The 13,711-nt window shown below is 32.8% G+C and overlaps 1 long non-coding RNA gene across 1 annotated transcript; it reads left to right on the forward strand.

The window, feature by feature from the left end:
* Positions 1-7,273: 7,273 nt before the first annotated feature.
* On the forward strand, positions 7,274-8,096 carry LOC132747761 (uncharacterized). Its single transcript, XR_009628158.1, has 2 exons — positions 7,274-7,368; positions 8,017-8,096. It is a non-coding gene; the product is annotated as an uncharacterized LOC132747761 (long non-coding RNA).
* The last annotated feature ends 5,615 nt before the right edge of the window (positions 8,097-13,711 follow it).

Here is a 13,711-nt window from a genome sequence, read left to right on the forward strand (position 1 = left end):
ACTCGCAAGAAGCAGTCGTGTTTGGTGCAACTTTCTTCACCTCTGTGTCGGCAGATTTGTAAGATTGGAAGTTGTTTCATTGTGGAGAGAGATGGACACGGTGTATTGTTAGGTAAAACTTGCCTTTTGATGTCACGGGCAGTTCTCATAAAAGGTAATGAGTCACGGTTATGTTCATAAAAGAGGGTTAGAAATCCCTGTAAAATCAAATATGTCGTTATAATTACCGCTATTTCCATTTTGTATAATGGGCTAGACTTTTACATGGATGAGGAAATTCCCATAGCCTTGTTAATTGTAGTTTGACTTGCAAGCTACTTTAAGACAGTTTGGTGGTTTTACTTAATACCAACTCTTGCTATAAACAATGCATATAACGGCAACTTTTCATTTACCAATTTAGCTTGAATGTTGTCATATGACTTAAAAAGAAAGAAATATAATTTGTAACTAGTTAATTTTTTAAACAAAAATTGTTTATAGTAAATATTCACCTTTTGTGATTTGAATGTTGTTCTGTTAACCCTAGTGACCTTTCAGTAAACCCTTGAACAATGAATGCTAGATTGGTGTCCAACGTTGTGATGGTGGATAATGTCGGAATGCGGATGGTTGTGTAACATTGGTGAAAAGTTTGTGTTGGGAAGTTGCATGATGGAGCATTGGTAAATTGTGTATTATGTAAATGGCATTGTTATTCTGGAGACAGGCCAGCATTCAAAGAGAATTAAGTATTTTATCGTATTGAAAATTTCAATAAGTAAAAATATATTTGAAAGGTTTATTCAATAAATAAATAATAATTTCAATAAGGTATATTTTACAGATGATAGGAATTGTCAAAAATAGGTTGTCTTGTTAGTTAGCAGATGGAAGTTTAATGGTTCTACACTCCGATACAACCACTTGCCTGAAACTTAAGCTGGAGAGTTGCCATGTGGCATAAGAGTTGTGACTACTGGAGCAATGAAGGACTTGGCAGACACTGTGAAAGTTGATCAAGACTGATATCGATTCTTCGAGAGTTCCGGTGCTGATATACTCGCAAGAAGCAGTCGTGTTTGGGGCAGCTTTCTACACCTCTGTGCCGGCAGATTTGTAAGATTGGAAGTTGTTTCATTGTGGAGAGAGATGGACACGGTGTATTGTTAGGTAAAACTTGCCCTTTGATGTCACGGGCAGTTCTCATAAAAGGTAATGAGTCACGGTTATGTTCATAAAAGAGGGTTAGAAATCCCTGTAAAATCAAATATGTCGTTATAATTACCGCTATTTCCATTTTGTATAATGGGCTAGACTTTTGCATGGATGAGGAAATTCCCATAGCCTTGTTAATTGTAGTTTGACTTGCAAGCTACTTTAAGACAGTTAGGTGGTTTTACTTAATACCAACTCTTGCTATAAACAATGCATATAATGGCAACTTTTCATATACCAATTTAGCTTGAATGTTGCCATATGACTTAAAAAGAAAGAAATATAATTTGTAACTAGTTAATTTTTTAAACAAACTTTTTTATAGTAAATATTCACCTTTTGTGATTTGAATGTTGTTCTGTTAACCCTAGTGACCTTTCAGTAAACCCTTGAACAATGAATGCTACATTGGTGTTCAACGTTGTGATGGTGGATAATGTCGGAATGCGGATGGTTGTGTAACATTGATGAAAAGTTTGTGTTGGGAAGTTGCATGATGGAGCATTGGTAAATTGTGTATTATGTAAATGGCATTGTTATTCTGGAGACAGGCCAGCATTCAAAGAGAATTAAGTATTTTATCGTATTGAATATTTCAATAAGTAAAAATATATTTGAAAGGTTTATTCAATAAATAAATAATAATTTCAATAAGGTATATTTTACAGATGATAGGAATTGTCAAAAATAGGTTGTCTAGTTAGTTAGCAGATGGAAGTTTAATGGTTCTACTCCGATACAACCCCTTGCCTGAAACTTTGCACTTAGACACACATCGTCATGTACGAAAAAGAGCTGGAGTGTCGCCATATGACTTAAAAAGCAACAAATTAATTGTAATATGTTGAGTTTAAAAAGTTTGTTTAGATAAAGTAAATATTTACATTTTGAGATAATTGTCACCGGCCCTTGTCTATAACATACATTGCACTTAGGGACACATCTGCAAATAAAGCTGGAGAGTTGCCATGTGGCATAAGAGTTGTGACTACTGGAGCAATGAAGGACTTGACATACACAGTGAAAGTTTATCAAGACTGGTATCGATTCTTCGAGAGTTCCGGTGCTGATATACTCGCAAGAAGCAGTCGTGTTTGTGGCAGCTTTCTACACCTCTGTGCCGGCAGATTTGTAAGATTGGAAGTTGTTTCATTGTGGAGAGAGATGGACACGGTGTATTGTAAGGTAAAACTTGCCCTTTGATGTCACGGGCAGTTCCCATAAAAGGTGATGAGTCACGGTTATATTCATAAATGAGGGTTAGAAGTCCCTGTAAAATCAAATATGTCGTTTTAATAACCGCTATTTCCATTTTGAATAATGGGCTAGACGTTTGCATGGACGAGGAAATTCCCATAGCCTTGTTAATTGTAGTTTGACTTGCAAGCGTCTTTGACAGTTAGGTGGTTTTACTTAATACCAACTCTTGCTATAAACAATGCATTTAACAGCAACTTTTCATTTACCAATTTAGCTTGAATGTTGCCATATGAGTTACAAAAGCAACAAATTAATTGTAATATGTTGAGTTTAAAAAGTTTGTTTAGATAAAGTAAATATTTACATTTTGAGATAATTGTCACCGGCCTATTCTATATTTTCGCACTTAGGGATACATCTGCAAATAAAGGTGGAGAGTTGCCATGTGACAGAATAGCTGTGAATACTGGTGAGCAATGACTGACTTTGCAGAAACCAAGAAAGTTGATCAAGACTGGTATGGAGTACTCGAGAGTCTTGGTGTGTGGAGTTTTTTTCTGTTCCGATGTCCTGGCCACGCGGTGCACTGTTCATTTTTACTCTAAATGTTAACATATTGTACTTCTGTTGTCATTATAATCTGTTGTCTAATATTTGTTAAAATATGTATTTTCAATGTTATTTACATGTATATTTAAATTACAATTTCTCTCAATGCGACTTTTATTTCTATTTTACTGTTTTCCAATTGTCAAATATGTGTCATAATAATTTTAGTTGCTATGTCCTGGCCAAGCGGGCCATCGGTTATTTTTCGGGCCATCAGTTATTTTTCGCTAAAATGTAAACATAATTTACTTGTGTTGTAATTAAAACCTGTTGTCTAATATTTGTTATTTCAAATGTTACTAACATGAATATGATAATTAAAATGACTTCCATCCAATAACATACTGTAAAATACTTGTCCTAGCTACTTTGGTCGTCGGTTATTCTTTTTCTAAAATATAAGCATACTGTACTTGTAATGAAAGTATGTTGTCTAATATTTGTTCAACTGTATTTCTAATATAACTAATTGATATGTTTTAATCAAATTTCCCCAATCCCAATAAAATATTATTAGTGTCCTGAATTTCTTTCAAGCGCGGTTGTCAAATATGTGTCCCAATATGTTCCATTCCGATGTTCTGACCATGTGGAACGTCATGCTTTTTTTGCTTTAAATGTAAAAGTATTGTACTGTTTTGTAATTATTATCTATGGTTTAATAATTGTCAAATTGCATTTCTAATGTTACTTATTAATATGTTTTAATCAAAATTACTTCCATCAAAAAAAAGTTATTATTCTATTCTATTTCTATTTTGCTGTTTTCAAGTTGTCAAACATGTGCCATAATAATATCAGTTGCGATGTCCTGACCACGCGGGCCGTCGGCTATTTTTCGCTAAAATGTAAACATATTGTGTTAAAATAAACAGGCAAGCCACAAAAAGACGAACATTCAGTAATTATTTGTTGCATACGTTGTTGCATACTATATGCCTTTATTAGTGCAAAACATAATAAAATTAAATATATTGTGTTGTAATTAAAATCTGTTGTCTAATTTTTGATTTTTAAAAAAGTATTTCCAATGTTACTAACATGCATATTTGAATTACAATTACTTCCATCCAATAAATTACTGTATATGTGTCCTTTAATTCTATTACAATTCTGGTTATCTATGTCATAATATATTCCGCCGCGATGCCCCTGGCCACGCTTTGTCGTCGGTTATTTTTCGCTAATTTGTAAACATTATGTACTTATATTGTTTAACATTTGTTGAATTGTATTTCTAATGTTACAAATGATATTTATCTCATCCAAATAAAATATTATTAGTGTCCTGTATTTCTTTTAATATTGCGCTGTCAAATATGTGTCCATACTATTTTCGGTTCCGCTATTCTGACCAATGTGGGACGTCATGCTATTTTTGCTATTAAATTTGAACATACTGTATGTGTGTTTTTATTAATATCGAGGTGTCCATTTTTGATAGTAACGTGTGATGTACGTATTCATCTAGTCTAATATTCGTTTAAAATGACATTTCTAATGTTACTATATTTTATTTTATAAGTCAAGAAATACTCCATCAATAAAATGTAGATTTGTGTCTCCGTATTTCTATTTTAGCGTTGTTCCAGTTGTCAATATATGTGTCATGGATAATAGGGTTGGCGATGTGTCCTGGCCACTGTAGGGACTGTGCGGTTGATTTTTTCGCTAAATAGTAGAACGATATTGTCCTATTTGTAATTAAATATCTGTTGTCACAATATTGTGTTTGAAAAATATTGTCATGGTTACTTTCATGTATATATACTTAAGGATTACATGTGGACATCTCATCCAAATAAAAGACTTGTATGCGTTACTTTAATTCTAATTAAGTTCTGGTTTTCAAAAAGGTCAAACAAGTGTCAAGTAAATGATTTTCTTGTTACGCATGTCCATGGCTACGCGGGCTGTCGGTTCATTTTTCGCTGAATGTAAATATATGGAAGTACTTAAAATTTGTTGTCTATATTTGTCAAAATGTATTTCTGTAATAATTTTAGACTACTTGATATGTTTCAATCAAACTCCTCCCCAGCCCACCATACAAATAAATATTATCATTAGTGTCCTGTATTTTCTTCAATATTGCGGTTGTCAAATATGTGTTATAATATTTTCCGTTCCGATGTTTTGACCATACGGGTCGTAATGCGATTTTTGCCTAAATGTAAACATTTTTGTACGCGTGTGATTTTTTGTTAATTGTATTAAAAATGTTGCTATCTCATGACATATGTTTGTCTTAATAAAATTATTTTTTTATGTTTCGTTTGCCAACTGTCTCCTATAAATACTGCCTTTTGTACGATTGTATGTCCAAATGTTTCATGATGATAAGGTTTAAAGGCAGTTAAAAGACTTGGTACTTGATAGTTGGTTTTAAAGGCAGTTAAAAAGACTTGGTACTTGATAGTTAAGTGTTCAGTTGTCTCTTTACTGTTGATGAAGACCCCAGGCCTTGACTGTTGGTAGAAATATTGTGATATATAAACATTATGTAAATGTTGTTCGCACATGGTATATTAACCTTGCCTTAGCTTTTGATCGCAATAAGTAATTTTAAATAAATACGATCTTTCAACTGATTAGCCCTCCAATGTGTTAATGAGCCATGTATTGAGATATGAGAAATGCAGATGGTTCGACCGCCGAGTAGTGGCAATATGTCAAACAGAAAAACGAGTTATGACAGGATTAAAAAGGTTTGTTTGAAAGACTGAAATTATGTTACTTGCAATAATGATAATCCGAGATTGATAAGAAGTAATTCATGAGTATATAGAGTCGTGTTCTATACATGTATCTCGACCAATAAAAGGGCTTTCTTCAGATCCTACCTAAATTATGTTAGATTCTATGAAGAGACAGAAGTTAGTTGTCTTTGTTCTAGCAAGTATCCCTAATTCTTTATATGTCCGAGGTAATGGCAAATCAATTAGTTTTTGGACTTTGCTTTTTTATTATTCAGCTTCTAGGAATAATCAAGAGCTTGGCAGACAACCGGTGGAAGTTGATCAAGACTGGTTCACGATCCTTTCGAGAGGACCGGCACTTATTTACTCGCAGAAGGTTTCGTGTTTGGGGCAGCTTTCTACACCTCTGTACCGGCAGATTTGTAAGACTGGAAGTTGTTCATTGTGGAGAGAGGATGGATATGGTGTATTGTTAGAAATATATAGAAATATATTTCCACTTTAATCTTCCAGGTATTACATGTAGTTCAAATCAAGAAAATGAATTCATGAAAATATTTAAAATGAATTGGTTATATATGGTAAACAGTTTTTCTAATTACTTCATGATGATTACCTTTTATTAAACCTATGCTCAAAACTTATAGAATCGAATATTTTTAAGAAATAAAGATTAAGATCATTGCCTATATCATATTATTAAACCTTTTTTCATTTAAGGAGTTGAAGATGTGACTTGATGACAGAAATGAATTAGTAACTTTTTGTTGATGACAGGGAAAAATCGACAGCCTGCATACTGGTATGTATGACTTTTTTTGTGTTGAATTGTGATAAATTATAAAATAAAACCCTAACAAATTGTAATTTGATTAAAAAAAAATTTTTGACAAAAGTAATTGGTAATGTGAAATCAATTTAGGTTTAGTGAAGATTGCAAAAAATCAAACTTTAAATCTTTTTAAGGTATAATCAAAGCTGAGGGTTAAATCATTTTTTGTTCTTTTAAGAAGCGGTTATAAAAGCTGTGCGCACTTAACAATCTGGGATGCTTTATTAACACTATCAGAGCTAAAAAAAAAGGTTACTATTTGTAGATCTGAGCATGGTCAAGGAATTGGATATGATGAGTCAGTAAAGATTACCGAGATTGAAGAAGGTAAGTTTATATGATATTATAATCATTACATTCATTTGAGGGGTAATGCACCCTTCAAATATTTCACAGAAATATCCTTCAAGAATTTATAAGTTGGATGTTTGTAAAACAAATGTGAGAAAAGCAGAAGTTTAATTTCAAGGGCTAAGATGCAATGAGAAAGCTCGGAATGATTTGAAAGGGGCAAAATTAATAAAAATATTCATATTTTATTGCTGAAAAGATTGTAGGTTTCTCTAATACACATGAACATTGTTCAGATATATCATACAAGTGCTTGGATTTTAACCTAAATTTAACATATATCTTTACTGAAGTTGGCAATCAAAACAATCGATGAAAATCCATGTCATTAGAGATGCAATTGGTATTATCTAAAAGCTAATTGTATATGAAATTTTATTATCCCAACAGAGCACAACAGGAATTCACAGGAGATACTCCTTGCTAAGTTGAGCATTATAGAATATCCACACATACGACACCAAGAATCAAACTATGCAGGTAATATTATATATATGATCAATGTATTATACAGATAACTGTTAGTCATTTTCATTGTTGATTAATAATTTCTCTAATCCCGATTGCAAAATGTGATAACATTACATAAATGTACTTTAATATCTAAGTTGTTGGCATGATTTAAGTTATTAACTATGTTTTTCAGTGTCATATTTAGTTCAAATGTTTATCCTGAAAATATTTTTAAAACGGCAAAGTTTGCACCATGTCTATGATTGGGTGCATTGTCGGGATAAAAGGATGAATAATTTTGTTGACCATACTTTTTGAAGACATTTTTTTTTCTTTTTAATAATGAACCGTTTACTTTTTAAACAAATTAATGTAGAAGAAATATATTAAACATCTATTGCAAAACGTCTATTTAAGGGGAGTGGTGATCTAGTGGTTAAGGTATCTGCCTCTCAAGCCAAGAATCGTGGATTCGAGCCCGACTCGGGTCACGATCATGACTTCTCATATGACACCAGTACTGGTTAGTTCCAGGAAAGGGATTAATATAAGGTGCAAGAACTTGTTTCGCAATCAAGCTAAAATAATTGTTTAAATTCATGAAATAATTTTTTTTTCTCTCCTAAATACTTGTATTTTGACATGAATGATATGAATCTGTTTTTATTTTCACAGGACCGATTCTTCATGGCGAACGAGAAATATGATCGATGTTAAACATTTAATTCCGGAATTACATGTGTATGGACACTAAAGTGACATTTATTATAGAAACTGTCTGGCCACTTGATGGGGGAGAAGTGTGGCGATTTTGTGTGGACTCAAACCATCCAGTGAAACGTAGTGTTTGTGATTGGACTAACTATAAAACTACACTTCTTCCAATGCTGCCTAGTTCTAGTAACTAGCATGTCCCAAGCCATGATAAAAGCAGAGGGGGAGAAATGAAGTTCATAGTTTATGTAATTGCTCTATTAACATACACAATGTAAATGCAAAATATTGACCTAACTTGTCTTGAAAAAAGTTAATGTATATGATATTTTTATCCCGTCATCATAACTTTACTACCTATATTTCAAGAGTTCTTTCCCCTTTGGTCTAAATTTTTTCAAAAAGTTTTTATTTTATCATTGTAATTTTTGAGATCATTAACTTAATTTTTGATCATCACCAACGTCATATATGACAAGGCTCATAACTCTAGCATCTTTTCCATAATAGTGATCACTAATATTTCTATATAAAAATATTCCTGATAATTCCATTATTTTTCCCTGACTCGACTTAATAAGTTGATGAAGCCGTCTTTAAGTGGTTAAGGTGTCTGCCTCTCTACCCAGGATTTGTGGATTCGAGTCAGAGTCGGGTCATGCTGCAATTACTGGTACTGGTAAAAGTGGTATTGCGAGTACCGAAGCAGAACTTTGTTTGTCATAAATTATAGCATTTTTATTCCATTTCGTGGAAATAAATTAAATTGTACTAAATGAAAAAATGTAGCTCGAGAATACAAATTGATGATTAGGACTAAATTTAATCTATTTTGTCGTAGTTTTTATGTGTGTCAGTAAAAAGCAATAAAAGGTTTGACGATGTTCGTGAAGCTAGCCAGACAACTGGAACAGCCGAAACACTTTTTGTCAGAGATGATTCAGTGAAACATGTGCAAAAGATCATCATTTATTTCATAATGTAATTTCATATTAGTTATTACCTCAATTTCTGGCCATCATGACCCTCTTGTATACAAAAAAAAATAATAAAAAAATCAACTAAAGTTATGTTTTTACTTTTTTTATTTCATTTTATTTCTTCGTGCATTTTCAATATTTATCAGTGATATAAACTTACATTGAAAAGTACTACTTTGGAAATGGCTTGAACTTTTTCGATTTCTGAAAAACTAGTAACAAAACTTCATGCTTCATAATGCTTCAATAAAACTAGTCAATTCTTCTACAGTAAAGTAAGTAACATATTATATTTCTAAGTTATAAAGTAAGTTTAGATCATTAACATATCACAGTTATTATTTAATAATATTTATAAAATATATAATACAAAACGGTGTAAACAAAACAAATACGAAATCAACAATATATAAAAAGAATTGGGTTGGGATATAAATAGTTTCCAGATTTTTTTAGATATTTCTAACATTGTCAAATGCTGCTATAACTGGCTAAGTATATTTACGAAGGTTATCCTAGGAAATTATGTACTGCTCGAACTAACACATATTCATCGTAAATCATGTCTGTGTTAAATCATTAAAAATAATAATTCGAAAAAAAGCAAGAACATGTCTGTTTGAAGAACGGTCAATTTAGCCAAACTCAAATTTTCATATTTCCTATGAAAGGGTGATATTTTTCTCAAGTTTTTGTTTACACAGAATTTACTGTTACTTGATAATCTTCTACGGCCCAGGTTTTAATAAGCCAGTAAATAAGGAGAATAAAAGTAATGACAAATTTTTCTACATAAATAAAACTGTTTTCTGTTCTGTTTTTTTAATTTAGTTGTTGAACATTTTTTGTCTAAATTCATTAGAGGATTCTTCACCTAATGATAATAAAACAAGTTAAATAAAATGTCTATGAAGTTCACTAGATTTTTTTGTAGGTGTGTGCTTCAGGTGTGTCGAATGGTAGCAAGTTTACAGGTTCATATGTATCAGATCTACAATAAATGTCTTTGGTGGGAACTTTGGTGCACCAGGCTGGAAAAAAACCATTGTAAATTAGAATAACCATTACGGACTTCAAGATAATTTTCATGCAAAAGCTGGTATTAAATACCACGTGTGTTGTTGAGATTTCTAAAAGAGCTGCCCTTTAAAGTATTCATTCAATCATTTAAGACAATTTTCATTCTAATTTTGGTGAAAATATAACTTTTAGTATTAAGACGGTATGAGCATAATTTTTTATCTACATTTAAAGACACTATTTACTATAATAAATGTATATATGTGTATAATAAATTATCCAGCTTCATGTGTTGCTTTTGTAAAATAAAAATATTGAAACAAAAAGTTTTCTCTTTTCCATACTTCAGGCTATGCTTTTGATCTATGATCATCAATCTAATACTGGTATTAAGAATTCATTTCATCAAAAACCAATGTTAATTGTGACTGGCCAATGGTAGCCGTTTTTATTTCATAATCTTAGACCCTGTTCTCTAAGCTTGCCCTTGTTCAAAAATAAATAGACTTAATCAAAGATTTTGCATGACCAAAGGTATGCATGCTTCATTTGAAGGTGTTTAAAGGTACCAACCTATGCAAAGAGAAAGGAAATAACATACCTAGAAATTAGAAATTAAAAATTAAAGAACATTATATTAGACTCATTCAAATGTTTGAGAATTTCAGAATTTAGTTTGTTAACACTGTGGTCACACTTTTGCCCCAATTGTCTCAAAACTTGGTACAATGTAAGAATGTGTGTGACAGGCTTTGCTCCGAGTTTGAACATGGATCATCTTGGTTGAAAATCAGAAGTAGGTCACAGTAGCCAAAAACAGAAAAATGTTTTAGCTCAATATTGTGAATGGTTCATCTAAAGTTAAGAAGTTGGTAACACAGCCTGATTATGGAAAAAACCTTGTTAACTTGCTGTCCAATATAAATAAATTTCTTGGAAAGGTTGTATATGAAGACTATATGTAACAATAATGAAAATATTACAGTACATTTGAATTGATTTGATTATAGATTTCATTTTTATTAATAAACGATAAAGTAATTCATTTGAAAATTAATGTGTAGAGATGGAGACAACACACCAGAATATATATATTAATGCATCAAAGTACAGTACATAGATCTGTAACATGGAAAGCTATACAAAAGGATGTACTATAATTTGGTAATTAAGTCTTGTAGGGGGATTCAATTAATTGACTTTGTCATGCCTTTTATTAGGTAGCATCACTGAAGACTCGATAGAACTGTTTCAATATTCTATACTGCAGTCCATTTAACGGTGTTTCAAAAAATGATTTCTTTATTTTGCTCATCTATCAGCTTGCCTAGCAATACACAGATGGAACATCACATCTTCCTTGTCTCATCAATAACTTTGGAAGAAAAAAGCCTTGGTGTGAGTCACTTGTTAGGGACATTGATATTGGTCAGAAGATGACCCCTATTGTTTTTTGAGGCCAGCAGGTTAAAAACAACATGGCCTTGATGACAAAAATTGATTATATTATCAAGCAATGTTTACTTCAGCGCTTTCAGTGCTTTGTTTTTATAATTGGAAAGTCGATGCATAATAAAATCATTGAAAGATCTTTGAGTTACATGGGCATTATTAATAAAAAGTAATATTAGTATTTTTTTAACAATATGATGAACTGCGGTATCCTAAATTTGAGTCAATGTAATGTTTTTCGCATGTAATTAATGTCTTAGTTTTTGCAGTATTGCCTGTGTTACATTCTGATTTTTATAACTTATGATAAAGGCATTAAAACCACAGGAAAGAAAACAGATTAGTCAATATATTGCTGGACGTCCGTCTTTTTATTTCATTGTCTTAAGTAATAGTTATAGTATATGAAACTCGTTAGTTACGAGGATATAACACTGGCTGAGGCGGCATCAAGGGGTGTTTCTGCTAAGAAAATGTCGAGAAATGTAAGACAATATTTTTGCAGAAACATTCCGAGATGTCGCCCCAGCCAGTGTTATACTCCCGTAACTAACGAGTTTCATATACTATAACTGTTTATCAATCACCTGTGCAATGAGGCACGTGGAACCATTCCATAACATAATCGAAGCAGTGTGCAATGGCGGGATATACACAAGTCATTGCAATGAATTTCGACAGTACAAATTACTAGGCTTAATTATAAAATATTTCTTTTTAATTTACTTACCATTGTTTTCCGCAAAGTTTTCCTCAGCAAGTTTTTCAACAAAATGGCGTGCGCACATGTGTGTACATTCGGAATACTTCTATTTGATTCATACATAGACTTAGACTGAGCAGTAGGCAGATAGCAGCAGGCTGTCCAGTTAGCAGTAGGCAGTGAGCAGCAGGCTGTCCAGTTAGCAGTAGGCAGTGAGCAGCAGGCTGTCCAGTTAGCAGTAGGCAGATAGCAGCAGGCTGTCCAGTTAGCAGTAAGCAGTGAGCAGCAGGCTGTCCAGTTAGCAGTAGGCAGTGAGCAGCAGGCTGTCCAGTTAGCAGTAGGCAGATAGCAGCAGGCTGTCCAGTTAGCAGTAGGCAGTGAGCAGCAGGCTGTCCAGTTAGCAGTAGGCAGTGAGCAGCAGGCTGTCTAGTACACAGTAGGCAGTAAGCAGCATGCTGATCGACTACAGACTGGCTCATTGGCAGTTATTTATTAGGTAGATAAAATAAGATAAATATAAAAAGAATATGATGTTCAGACATGACACTATCACTTCAGTTAAACATTTATCTTAATCCTTTAAAGCTCTGTGACATGTTGTACATCAGAAAAGCTATTTTTATTAGAAAATTTGAAAACAATTTGATTTTGTTGAAACAAAAAAATGCAAAAAATCAAGTCTAATATTTCCCCCCATTGCTATACGGACAAATGCATATCTACTAAACGGCGCGTGCACGCGCCGTCTAACTAGCAATACCTCAAATTTTTCTTCGAAAAAGTTTAGCTAAAAAGACATATTTTTCAGAGCCAGCTGTCATTTATCCATTTGTTTGTAGCTCATGCAAAAGCTTGAAAGCTTCCCTTTACATCAACATAAGTTATTTGCTTTTGCCTAAAACACAGAGTTCAAATGCCCACATGGCAAAGACAATAATTTTACATGCAACAAAATATGTCCGGTAGAGCTGGCTGGTCAGATGCCAGTCCTGGAAAAGCTCTAGCCAGTGTGACAATTTCTTCTTTTCTATCATCAACTAGTCTTTTGTAAAAGGCACCAGTTTCTGGAAACCATTGTAACGTACCTATAACGGATCCATTTGACATTAAATATGACAATACCTATCTTAAAGAATGAGAAATTTTATTGATGATGGTAAGAAGATACACGTTTTGACTTCGTTGACAAATAATAGATTTTATGTGTTACAGGTGTATCAATAGAAAATACAAGTGTAGTGTTACTCACAAGGAAAGTAGTCATGTCTGGGACAAAATTTCAATTTGTTGTCATTGTCAAAATTGTTTCAGAGCTGTCCACTTATTTTGGATTTGCAGAGCCCACATATACGAAAAAAAAGTCCTGGTGTAATGAAAGTCTATTGTTCTGTTTGATGATCCTGTTATTTAGTGGACACCACTCGTACAAATTGACTCGCCACTATAACTTTATGCAGTGGCGGCTTGTCCAAGTGGTTAACGCGTCAGACTAGTAATCTAA

This window comes from Ruditapes philippinarum, unplaced genomic scaffold (genome assembly GCF_026571515.1).
Source record: "Ruditapes philippinarum isolate M1 unplaced genomic scaffold, ASM2657151v2 ctg3331_1_1_1_1, whole genome shotgun sequence".
Classification (NCBI taxonomy): Eukaryota; Metazoa; Mollusca; class Bivalvia; order Venerida; family Veneridae; genus Ruditapes; species Ruditapes philippinarum.